We start from the raw sequence: 13,557 nt of genomic DNA, 5'->3' as shown, positions 1-13,557 counted from the left end.
TGGGGTAGAATCTAACACTGGACACTAGTTTCTAGGGGCTTTGGGTAATAGCTCACAAGTTACCAGTCATCACCAGGAGGAGGGAGTTCAGGAGGAACAGAACTAAGAAGTAGAGATGTGCAGGTTTGGATTTACTCGCTTCTTAACTCCAGAATTAACGCAAGTTCGGATTTATCTGGTTTTTCTTATTGGGTATCCAAAACATGTGACATCCGAGAGCCAATAAGATGCTGTTTTGAGATCCGGGTAAATCTGGGTAAATCTAGGGTGACCATATTATCCCTTTTACCTGGGATGCTCATGGATTACACAGGTTCTGTGGCTGATTAATACCAGCTGAAATGTAGGCTGGAAGTCAGCCAGCCACAGAACCTGTGTAATCCATGAGCGTCCCAGGTTAAAGGGATAATATGGTCACCTTAGTAAATCCAAACCCACACATCTCTACTAAGAAGCGAGTACCGCCAATCTGGGAGGGCTACCTGAGGGATGGTCTGGGCAGGGCAGAAGGATGAAAGATCATCAAGATCCTTGAGAGTACACAATTTGCTATTATGAGACCTGTAAAACAGGTCAATGACAAAGTATAAATTATGCTGCAGCCTGCTGCATTGCACTTTTTGTAAATTAACTTTGCTGGCTCCACCGGTGACTTCATTATCAGATTATAGTGCCTCTATTCATTAGTATATCTCTGCAATATTTGCTCATTGCTCTGTGTACTGTACTTGGTCTGTTATTGACTATGATTCTGCCTTAATGTAATAAATGTGTCCTGTTTACTTACTACTCTTTTGTGGTGAGTCACACTACAATCTGCCTCACTGTCCTTATCACAGGACTTTGTCCCCTGTATCAGATCAGTACAGCCTTATTTATTTTAGAAAACCAAATGCCGAAGCTAAAATAATATATAAGGAGGGATGTAATGGCATAGTTTTGCCTTGTAAATGACTGTAGCTTTTAAAAAAAATTCTGTGTTTGGATGGCATCCCGCACCTCTAGCAAACTCGTATGCCTTTACATCCTGCCTGTAGTTACTACAGTGTATTAGATGCAGCTCCTGTTACAGAGGCACTCAACTAGAAATGGGGTGGATCCAGAACAAAATAAAAGGGGAGACACCATGACAGGGGGGAAGGAAGGGTGGTGTTGTTAGCGTGAGCTGAAGGTGTGCCCACTCCTGGGAAAGTGAGTGTGGCCTTTCTAAAGGGCATGATCACACAACAAGGGGTGTGACCTCAAAAGGAATGCCGTATCCGTTTGATGGGGAGAGGGTGATGCCTTGGTGAGTGTGTGGTAGTGGGTGACGGAAAGAGATGGTGGGAGATGGAGAGGCAGTGGGTGACAGGGAAAGGCAGACGGTGACAGTAAGAGGCAGTGGGTGACACCAGGGAATGGATGACAGGGGGATGCAGTGAGTAACAGCAAGGAATGGCCGATGGGGAGGCAGCGGGTTATGTAGAGGATGATGGTGAGAGGCAGTGGGTGACAGGAGACAGGTAGAGATAGTGGGAGAAATGTAGATGCAATTGGTGAGGAGGAAAGGTATTAAGTGATAGGGAAGGCTGAGGGGGAAAGGCAGTGGGTGACAGGGGGAGAGAGAGAGGGTAACAGGAAGAAGCAGTGGGTGACTTGAAGACAGTGTGTGACATGGAGGCAATAAGAGACCGAGAGATAGTGGGTGACTAGGGAGGAAGAGGGTGACATGGATGCAGTGAGTGACAAAGATAGAGGGTGACTGGGGAAGCAGTGGGTGACATGGAGTCAATGGGTGAAAGAGAGATAGTGGGAGGCTGGGGTGACATGGAGTCAGTTGGTGACAGAGAGAGGCAGGTGTGACAGGAAGAGGCAGCAGTTGACAGGGAGATAGTGTGTGACTGGGAATGCATGGAGGACATTGAGGCAGTGGGTGACAGAGAGATACTGGGTGACTGGGAAGGCAGGGGGTGACAGAGAAATAGTGGGTGACTAGGAAGACAGTGGGAGACAGGGGTTAACAGGGAGATAGTGTGTGACTGGGGAGGCATGGGTGACATGGAGGCAGTGGGTGACAGATGTGGGTGACTGGAGAGGCAATGACAGAGTGCCAGGAATGACAGAGAGATAGTGGGTGACTGGGAAGACAGTGGGTGACAGGGACAGACAGGGGTTAACAGGGAGATAGTGTGTGACTGGTGGGGCATGGGTGACATGGAGGCAGTGAGTAACAGAGAGATAGTGGGTGACTGGGTAGGCAGTGGGTGACATGGAGGCAGGGGGTAACTGGGAAGCAGTGGGTAACAGGAAGATAATGGGTGACATTTAGCCATGCACCAAGAAGCCCCCATGGTGTCCAGGCCATTGAACCTGATGGTGTCCAAATTACAGTTGATTAAGCTGTCTCCCTCCAGGTCCTAGGACTCTGTGCTCAGCAGAAGAAGAAGGTGCAGATGGCGGCCGGATGCTGGCGGGAAGTGCTGGTGGAAGATGCAGGTGGAAGCTGCGGCTGGGGACTGATGGGAGTTGCAGCCTGTGGCTGGCTGCTACTGCTGCCAGAGTCTGGTACTGAGGTCCAGCCACCTGCCCACTGCTTATCATCCCCAGATTCCTGCTGGCAAAAAAAAAGACGGAAAAGACAGGGGGAGCACGTGCCTGGGTTCCCTCCCCACCCCCACCACCCCCCCCGGAATCCGCCAGTGGATGGGGTCCTATGTCCCATGTTGCAAGGGACAGCATATTTTATTTATATCTGAAATATTTAACTTAAAGTAATGTATTAAGTGACAATTATTTATATAACACGCACATACATAGTCAAGTCACATTATTATGAGCACCAGTTTCACCTAAGGGTGCGGAGTCTAATGGGGATCTGATCATGGCAGGGAAACCTGTAAGGGGATTTGGACTTTGCTGCGGGAATACGGCAGGTGAGATGGGAGTAAGAGTGGAAAATGGAATAGTACAGCTGTAAACATCAGAATTCACAGAGAGGTGACTCAACAAAGGGTCATCATCACATACAGCTAAGGCTTGCAAATGTCATGGGCATGGGCAAAGAAGCAAGGTCGAATACAAACAACAAAAAGCTGAGAGTTTCTGGAGACAACCAAGAAATCAGAGAGTCTCCACTCAGGGAGAGATAAGGACCTTACAAGGTAGTGGAGGGAGGGATTTAAATAGAGCACCAGCACCTATGATTGGTTGTAGTAGTGATCAGTTGAATAAAAACTGAAGAGATGCACTATGTTGGTATTGGCAAAATGGTAATACCCATAGAAGGAGACCAAAGCTGGATCTGTACTCCATACGGATTCATCAGTCGAGACCAAAACATGTTGGTGTGCAATTTTAGAAGCCCTATTCCCGATAACCCTGTTGCGCTATTATCAAGAGCTAACTACTTATCCCTTTGAGCTGGATTTTGTGAAGGAACTGTTTGATATGCTCTACTTTGGTACTAGTGTGGTCTTCCAATAGGGATTTTATTCCTATGTTCCGAGCCCGGATCCAAATCTGGCTCAAGTCTTCCCGTCGGACTCGGAAACCAGAACGAGGCAAAATATCATCATCCCGCTGTCGGATTCTCATGGGTTTTGGATTCCATATAAACTGCTGCACATCACCACCATTTTCACTCCAAACTTGCAGAGTGAGGTAGACAGACCTCTGTCTCTCTGTGGGTGGTGGCGTCGGGTGGGGTCAGTGTGTGCCCTGTAGGGATGCTGCTGCAGTCACTGTGGTGTACCTGTGCTGTGTTAGGGGTGCTGTCCTGGCTGTCACTGGTGTTTCATGTGCTGTTACGGGTGCTGCAGCTGTACATGGGTGTAGCTGTCATCCTGTATGCTGTAAAATATAGGGGTGCTGCTGTTAAAATAACATTACACTGGCCCTGTATGCTGTAAAAATTCAGGGGTGCAGTTGTTAAAAATTAAAAGCACACTGCTCCTGTATGCTGTAAAAATATAGGGGTGCTGCTGGTAAAATAACATTGCACTGGCCCTGTATGCTGTAAAAATTCAGGGGTGCAGTTGTTAGAAAATAAAAGCACACTGCTCCTGTATGCTGTAAAAAATAGGATTTTAATTACCTACCGGTAAATCCTTTTTTCGTAGTCCGTAGAGGATACTGGGGTCCACATTAGTACCGTGGGGTATAGATGGGTCCACTAGGAGCCTTGGGCACTTTAAGAAATCAATAGTGTGCGCTGGTTCTTCCCTCTATGCCCCTCCTACCAGACTCAGTCTAGAAACTGTGCCCGAGGAGACGGACATACTTTGAAAGAAGGATTCAAAAAGAACAGTGTTAGGGTCTCCTGCCCTGTGCTGCCACGTCGTCATGGCAACCGGGAGACAAGTGCTAGCGGAGTAACCTGAGCGCAGCTGATACTCCGGTTCGGGTCTTTTGCTGTGCAGTGGTTACAGGCTCTGTGCACGGCAGGGGATCCGGTGCTGGTTTTTGTGCTCACAGTCTGTGAGGTCTGAGTGGGGCGTGGACAGCACCTGCTTTATAAGGCCTCTTCTCAGGTTAAGCAGATGCTGCTGAATCTTTGTTGGTTAGTCAGTTCCTGAAAGTTAGCCAGTACTGTGTAGCTTTGTATTTGTTGTTGCTTACTGCAAATAGGCCTGGGGATTTGGTACTACACTCCAGACCTAGCAGTAAGACTGGAGTCAGTCGTTTAACTTGCTGGGGTTCTTTTACTACTCTGTGAACTTAGCAAGTTTGCGGCTGTATTCTAAGACTTGCCTGCCTAAATCCTGTCTCACTGTGCAAGGTGTCAGGTGTCAGTTTAGTGGCAGTAAGCTGAACCTGTGCACTGCAAGTGAGAATTAGGATTGTGGAGAATCTCCTTGTGTCTATCATTCCATCTCTGACCAAGGAGTTTACTGCCACACCCGTTGGTAACCCTTTAGGGTTTTGCTGTTGCCCTTAGCAACAGCATTTCGGGTTCTCTACGTATTAAAACACAACATCTTGCTTTTCCCATCTGAGCATTACTAATACTAGGGAGACACCCAGTTCCTTAGCCTCTGGGCTACTCTGTTCACTTTGTGTGTATTTTGTTACCCTATCACCTTCTGTGTATGTAATGTCATATTCCCCAGTCTGTCTGTGAGTTCATTTGTTTTGCATACCTATCCGTTCAGACACCAGTACATTCCTGCAGGCACTGGTGTGCATAACAGTTCAAACACCAGTACATTCCTGCAGGCACTGGAGTGCATAACAGTTCTGACACCAGTACATTCCTGCAGGCACTGGTGTGCATAACATATTCAGCAGCCTAATACTCCTGTTGAAATTTTGTGGGAATATGGAGCATACCCCTCAAAATATGTTGCAACAGGTGGTCGATCAGGTGCAGGTCCTGACTCGACAATTTAATGATTTGTCCATTAGAATGCACACCTCTCAGGTCGCTGGCGGAGCTCCCGCAGCAGCAGCACCTTCAGGGGTTAAGGAGCCGAAAGTAAATCTCCCGGATCGTTTTTCGGGAGATCGCTCGCAGTTCTTTTGTTTCAAGGAGAGCTGCAAGCTATACTTCCGGCTTAGGCCTCAGTCTTCTGGGTCGGAGATTCAGCGGGTGGGCATAGTGATTTCCTTGCTACAAGGAGACCCACAGGTCTGGGCATATGGGTTGCAGCCTGACTGTCCGTCGCTTAAAAGTGTTGATGCTTTTTTTACGGCACTGGGCATGTTGTATGATGACCCTGACAAGACGGCCTCAGCCGAGGCTCAGATTTCGATCCTTAAGCAAGGGCGAAGGCCAGTTGAGGTTTACTGTACGGAGTTTCGGAGGTTGGCCCATGATACCCAGTGGAATGACCCAGCCCTGAGACACCAGTACCGAAGAGGTCTTTCTAACCAGATAAAGGACCAACTGGTACAATATAGAGATGAGCGCCGGAAATTTTTCGGGTTTTGTGTTTTGGTTTTGGGTTCGGTTCCGCGGCCGTGTTTTGGGTTCGACCGCGTTTTGGCAAAACCTCACCGAATTTTTTTTGTCGGATTCGGGTGTGTTTTGGATTCGGGTGTTTTTTTCAAAAAACACTAAAAAACAGCTTAAATCATAGAATTTGGGGGTCATTTTGATCCCAAAGTATTATTAACCTCAAAAACCATAATTTCCACTCATTTTCAGTCTATTCTGAATACCTCACACCTCACAATATTATTTTTAGTCCTAAAATTTGCACCTAGGTCGCTGGATGACTAAGCTAAGCGACCCTAGTGGCCGACACAAACACCGGGCCCATCTAGGAGTGTCACTGCAGTGTCACGCAGGATGTCCCTTCCAAAAAACCCTCCCCAAACAGCACATGACGCAAAGAAAAAAAGAGGCGCAATGAGGTAGCTGTGTGAGTAAGATAAGCGACCCTAGTGGCCGACACAAACACCGGGCCCATCTAGGAGTGTCACTGCAGTGTCACGCAGGATGTCCCTTCCAAAAAACCCTCCCCAAACAGCACATGACGCAAAGAAAAAAAGAGGCGCAATGAGGTAGCTGTGTGAGTAAGATAAGCGACCCTAGTGGCCGACACAAACACCGGGCCCATCTAGGAGTGGCACTGCAGTGTCACGCAGGATGTCCCTTCCAAAAAACCCTCCCCAAACAGCACATGACGCAAAGAAAAAAAGAGGCGCAATGAGGTAGCTGTGTGAGTAAGATAAGCGACCCTAGTGGCCGACACAAACACCGGGCCCATCTAGGAGTGGCACTGCAGTGTCACGCAGGATGTCCCTTCCAAAAAACCCTCCCCAAACAGCACATGACGCAAAGAAAAATTAAAGAAAAAAGAGGTGCAAGATGGAATTGTCCTTGGGCCCTCCCACCCACCCTTACGTTGTATAAACAGGACATGCACACTTTAACCAACCCATCATTTCAGTGACAGGGTCTGCCACACGACTGTGACTGAAATGACGGGTTGGTTTGGACCCCCACCAAAAAAGAAGCAATTAATCTCTCCTTGCACAAACTGGCTCTACAGAGGCAAGATGTCCACCTCATCATCATCCTCCGATATATCACCGTGTACATCCCCCTCCTCACAGATTATCAATTCGTCCCCACTGGAATCCACCATCTCAGCTCCCTGTGTACTTTGTGGAGGCAATTGCTGCTGGTCAATGTCTCCACGGAGGAATTGATTATAATTCATTTTAATGAACATCATCTTCTCCACATTTTCTGGATGTAACCTCGTACGCCGATTGCTGACAAGGTGAGCGGCGGCACTAAACACTCTTTCGGAGTACACACTTGTGGGAGGGCAACTTAGGTAGAATAAAGCCAGTTTGTGCAAGGGCCTCCAAATTGCCTCTTTTTCCTGCCAGTATAAGTACGGACTGTGTGACGTGCCTACTTGGATGCGGTCACTCATATAATCCTCCACCATTCTTTCAATGGTGAGAGAATCATATGCAGTGACAGTAGACGACATGTCCGTAATCATTGTCAGGTCCTTCAGTCCGGACCAGATGTCAGCATCAGCAGTCGCTCCAGACTGCCCTGCATCACCGCCAGCGGGTGGGCTCGGAATTCTGAGCCTTTTCCTCGCACCCCCAGTTGCGGGAGAATGTGAAGGAGGAGATGTTGACAGGTCGCGTTCCGCTTGACTTGACAATTTTCTCACCAGCAGGTCTTTCAACCCCAGCAGACTTGTGTCTGCCGGAAAGAGAGATCCAAGGTAGGCTTTAAATCTAGGATCGAGCACGGTGGCCAAAATGTAGTGCTCTGATTTCAACAGATTGACCACCCGTGAATCCTTGTTAAGCGAATTAAGGGCTCCATCCACAAGTCCCACATGCCTAGCGGAATCGCTCCGTGTTAGCTCCTCCTTCAATGTCTCCAGCTTCTTCTGCAAAAGCCTGATGAGGGGAATGACCTGACTCAGGCTGGCAGTGTCTGAACTGACTTCACGTGTGGCAAGTTCAAAGGGCATCAGAACCTTGCACTACGTTGAAATCATTCTCCACTGCGCTTGAGACAGGTGCATTCCACCTCCTATATCGTGCTCAATTGTATAGGCTTGAATGGCCTTTTGCTGCTCCTCCAACCTCTGAAGCATATAGAGGGTTGAATTCCACCTCGTTACCACTTCTTGCTTCAGATGATGGCAGGGCAGGTTCAGTAGTTTTTGGTGGTGCTCCAGTCTTCTGTACGTGGTGCCTGTACGCCGAAAGTGTCCCGCAATTCTTCTGGCCACCGACAGCATCTCTTGCACGCCCCTGTCGTTTTTTAAAAAATTCTGCACCACCAAATTCAAGGTATGTGCAAAACATGGGACGTGCTGGAATTTGCCCATATTTAATGCACACACAATATTGCTGGCGTTGTCCGATGCCACAAATCCACAGGAGAGTCCAATTGGGGTAAGCCATTCCGCGATGATCTTCCTCAGTTGCCGTAAGAGGTTTTCAGCTGTGTGCGTATTCTGGAAAGCGGTGATACAAAGCGTAGCCTGCCTAGGAAAGAGTTGGCGTTTGCGAGATGCTGCTACTGGTGCCGCCGCTGCTGTTCTTGCGGCGGGAGTCCATACAGCTACCCAGTGGGCTGTCACAGTCATATAGTCCTGACCCTGCCCTGCTCCACTTGTCCACATGTCCGTGGTTAAGTGGACATTGGGTACAGCTGCATTTTTTAGGACACTGGTGAGTCTTTTTCTGAGGTCTGTGTACATTTTCGGTATCGCCTGCCTAGAGAAGTGGAACCTAGATGGTATTTGGTAACGGGGGCACACTACCTCAAGAAATTGTGTAGTTCCCTGTGAACTAACGGCGGATACCGGACGCACGTCTAACACCAACATAGTTGTCAAGGCCTCAGTTATCCGCTTTGCAGCAGGATGACTGCTGTGATATTTCATCTTCCTCGCAAAGGACTGTTGGACAGTCAATTGCTTACTGGAAGTAGTACAAGTGGTCTTCCGACTTCCCCTCTGGGATGACCATCGACTCCCAGCAGCAACAACAGCAGCGCCAGCAGCAGTAGGCGTTACACGCAAGGATGCATCGGAGGAATCCCAGGCAGGAGAGGAATCGTCAGAATTGCCAGTGACATGGCCTGCAGGACTATTGGCATTCCTGGGGAAGGAGGAAATTGACACTGAGGGAGTTGGTGGGGTGGTTTGCGTGAGCTTGGTTACAAGAGGAAGGGATTTACTGGTCAGTGGACTGCTTCCGCTGTCACCCAAAGTTTTTGAACTTGTCACTGACTTATTATGAATGCGCTGCAGGTGACGTATAAGGGAGGATGTTCCGAGGTGGTTAACGTCCTTACCCCTACTTATTACAGCTTGACAAAGGCAACAAACGGCTTGACACCTGTTGTCCGCTTTTCTGTTGAAATACCTCCACACTGAAGAGCTGATTTTTTTGGTATTTTCACCAGGCATGTCAACGGCCATATTCCTCCCACGGACAACAGGTGTCTCCCCGGGTGCCTGACTTAAACAAACCACCTCACCATCAGAATCCTCCTGGTCAATTTCCTCCCCAGCGCCAGCAACACCCATATCCTCCTCATCCTGGTGTACTTCAACACTGACATCTTCAATCTGACTATCAGGAACTGGACTGCGGGTGCTCCTTCCAGCACTTGCAGGGGGCGTGCAAATGGTGGAAGGCGCATGCTCTTCACGTCCAGTGTTGGGAAGGTCAGGCATCGCAACCGACACAATTGGACTCTCCTTGTGGATTTGGGATTTCGAAGAACGCACAGTTCTTTGCGGTGCTTTTGCCAGCTTGAGTCTTTTCAGTTTTCTAGCGAGAGGCTGAGTGCTTCCATCCTCATGTGAAGCTGAACCACTAGCCATGAACATAGGCCAGGGCCTCAGCCGTTCCTTGCCATTCCGTGTGGTAAATGGCATATTGGCAAGTTTACGCTTCTCCTCCGACAATTTTATTTTAGGTTTTGGAGTCCTTTTTTTACTGATATTTGGTGTTTTGGATTTGACATGCTCTGTACTATGACATTGGGCATCGGCCTTGGCAGACGACGTTGCTGGCATTTCATTGTCTCGGCCATGACTAGTGGCAGCAGCTTCAGCACGAGGTGGAAGTGGATCTTGATCTTTCCCTAATTTTGGAACCTCAACATTTTTGTTCTCCATATTTTAATAGGCACAACTAAAAGGCACCTCAGGTAAACAATGGAGATGGATGGATACTAGTATACTTATGGATGGACTGCCGAGTGCCGACACAGAGGTAGCTACAGCCGTGGACTACCGTACTGTGTCTGCTGCTAATATAGACTGGATGATTGATAATGAGATGAAATCAATATATATATGTATGTATATATAAGATCACTAGTACTGCAGCCGGACAGGTAGATAATATATTTATTAGGTAATGATGACTGATGACGGACCTGCTGGACACTGTCAGCTCAGCAGCACCGCAGACTGCTACAGTAAGCTACTATACTATAGTAGTATGTACAAAGAAGAAAGAAAAAAAAAAACCACGGGTAGGTGGTATACAATTATGGATGGACTGCCGAGTGCCGACACAGAGGTAGCTACAGCCGTGGACTAACGTACTGTGTCTGCTGCTAATATAGACTGGATGATTGATAATGAGATGAAATCAATATATATATGTATGTATATATAATATCACTAGTACTGCAGCCGGACAGGTAGATAATATATTTATTAGGTAATGATGACTGATGACGGACCTGCTGGACACTGTCAGCTCAGCAGCACCGCAGACTGCTACAGTAAGCTACTATACTATAGTAGTATGTACAAAGAAGAAAGAAAAAAAAAAAACACGGGTAGGTGGTATACAATTATGGATGGACTGCCGAGTGCCGACACAGAGGTAGCTACAGCCGTGGACTAACGTACTGTGTCTGCTGCTAATATAGACTGGATGATTGATAATGAGATGAAATCAATATATATATGTATGTATATATAATATCACTAGTACTGCAGCCGGACAGGTAGATAATATATTTATTAGGTAATGATGACTGATGACGGACCTGCTGGACACTGTCAGCTCAGCAGCACCGCAGACTGCTACAGTAAGCTACTATACTATAGTAGTATGTACAAAGAAGAAAGAAAAAAAAAAACCACGGGTAGGTGGTATACAATTATGGATGGACTGCCGAGTGCCGACACAGAGGTAGCTACAGCCGTGGACTAACGTACTGTGTCTGCTGCTAATATAGACTGGATGATTGATAATGAGATGAAATCAATATATATATGTATGTATATATAATATCACTAGTACTGCAGCCGGACAGGTAGATAATATATTTATTAGGTAATGATGACTGATGACGGACCTGCTGGACACTGTCAGCTCAGCAGCACCGCAGACTGCTACAGTAAGCTACTATACTATAGTAGTATGTACAAAGAAGAAAGAAAAAGAAAAAAACACGGGTAGGTGGTATACAATTATGGATGGACTGCCGAGTGCCGACACAGAGGTAGCTACAGCCGTGGACTAACGTACTGTGTCTGCTGCTAATATAGACTGGATGATTGATAATGAGATGAAATCAATATATATATGTATGTATATATAATATCACTAGTACTGCAGCCGGACAGGTAGATAATATTTTTATTAGGTAATGATGACTGATGACGGACCTGCTGGACACTGTCAGCTCAGCAGCACCGCAGACTGCTACAGTAAGCTACTATACTATAGTAGTATGTACAAAGAAGAAAGAAAAAAAAAACCACGGGTAGGTGGTATACAATTATGGATGGACTGCCGAGTGCCGACACAGAGGTAGCTACAGCCGTGGACTAACGTACTGTGTCTGCTGCTAATATAGACTGGATGATTGATAATGAGATGAAATCAATATATATATGTATGTATATATAATATCACTAGTACTGCAGCTGGACAGGTAGATAATATATTTATTAGGTAATGATGACTGATGACGGACCTGCTGGACACTGTCAGCTCAGCAGCACCGCAGACTGCTACAGTAAGCTACTATACTATAGTAGTATGTACAAAGAAGAAAGAAAAAAAAAACCACGGGTAGGTGGTATACAATTATGGATGGACTGCCGAGTGCCGACACAGAGGTAGCTACAGCCGTGGACTAACGTACTGTGTCTGCTGCTAATATAGACTGGATGATTGATAATGAGATGAAATCAATATATATATGTATGTATATATAATATCACTAGTACTGCAGCCGGACAGGTAGATAATATATTTATTAGGTAATGATGACTGATGACGGACCTGCTGGACACTGTCAGCTCAGCAGCACCGCAGACTGCTACAGTAAGCTACTATACTATAGTAGTATGTACAAAGAAGAAAGAAAAAAAAAAACCACGGGTAGGTGGTATACAATTATGGATGGACTGCCGAGTGCCGACACAGAGGTAGCTACAGCCGTGGACTAACGTACTGTGTCTGCTGCTAATATAGACTGGATGATTGATAATGAGATGAAATCAATATATATATGTATGTATATATAATATCACTAGTACTGCAGCCGGACAGGTAGATAATATATTTATTAGGTAATGATGACTGATGACGGACCTGCTGGACACTGTCAGCTCAGCAGCACCGCAGACTGCTACAGTAAGCTACTATACTCTATAGTAGTATGTACAAAGAAGAAAGAAAAAAAAAAAACCACGGGTAGGTGGTATACAATTATGGATGGACTGCCGAGTGCCGACACAGAGGTAGCTACAGCCGTGGACTAACGTACTGTGTCTCCTGCTAATATAGAGTCTAGACTGGATGATAAATTATTGATAATGAGATGAAATCAATATAATATCACTAGTACTGCAGCCGGACAGGTACTATATATATTTATTATGTAATGACTGATGACGGACCTGCTGGACACTGTCAGGTCAGCACAGCACCGCAGACTGCTACAGTAAGCTACTATAGTAGTATGTATAAAGAAGAATGAAAAAAAAAAAACCACGGGTAGGTGGTATACAATATTATATATATATATATATATATTATATACAATTATATATATATATATATATATATATATATATTAAACTGGTGGTGATTGATTATTAAACTGGTGGTCACTTCAGGTCACGTTGCAACTTGCAACTAGTACTCCGAGGCCTAAGCAGACAATCACAAAATATATTATTATACTGGTGGTCAGTGTGGTCACAACAATGGCAGTGTGGCACTGACTCTGGCAGCAAAAGTGTGCACTGTACGTTATATGTACTCCTGAGTCCTGCTCTCAGACTCTAACTGCTCCCCACTGTCAGTGTCTCCCCCACAAGTCAGATAATACACTTACAGTCACACTATCTAATCTATAAATATCACTTCAGCAAGTAGTATAGTAGTATACAGTATAGTAGTACTCCTCCTAATAATGCTCCCCGAAAATACTGTGTCTCTCTCTTCTCTAAACGGAGAGGACGCCAGCCACGTCCTCTCCCTATGACTCTCAATGCACGTGTGAAAATGGCGGCGACGCGCGGCTCCTTATATAGAATCCGAGTCTCGCGATAGAATCCGAGCCTCGCGAGAATCCGACAGCGTGATGATGACGTTCGGGCG

Source organism: Pseudophryne corroboree, chromosome 1 (genome assembly GCF_028390025.1).
Source record: "Pseudophryne corroboree isolate aPseCor3 chromosome 1, aPseCor3.hap2, whole genome shotgun sequence".
Classification (NCBI taxonomy): Eukaryota; Metazoa; Chordata; class Amphibia; order Anura; family Myobatrachidae; genus Pseudophryne; species Pseudophryne corroboree.
This window is presented reverse-complemented; position numbering follows the sequence as displayed.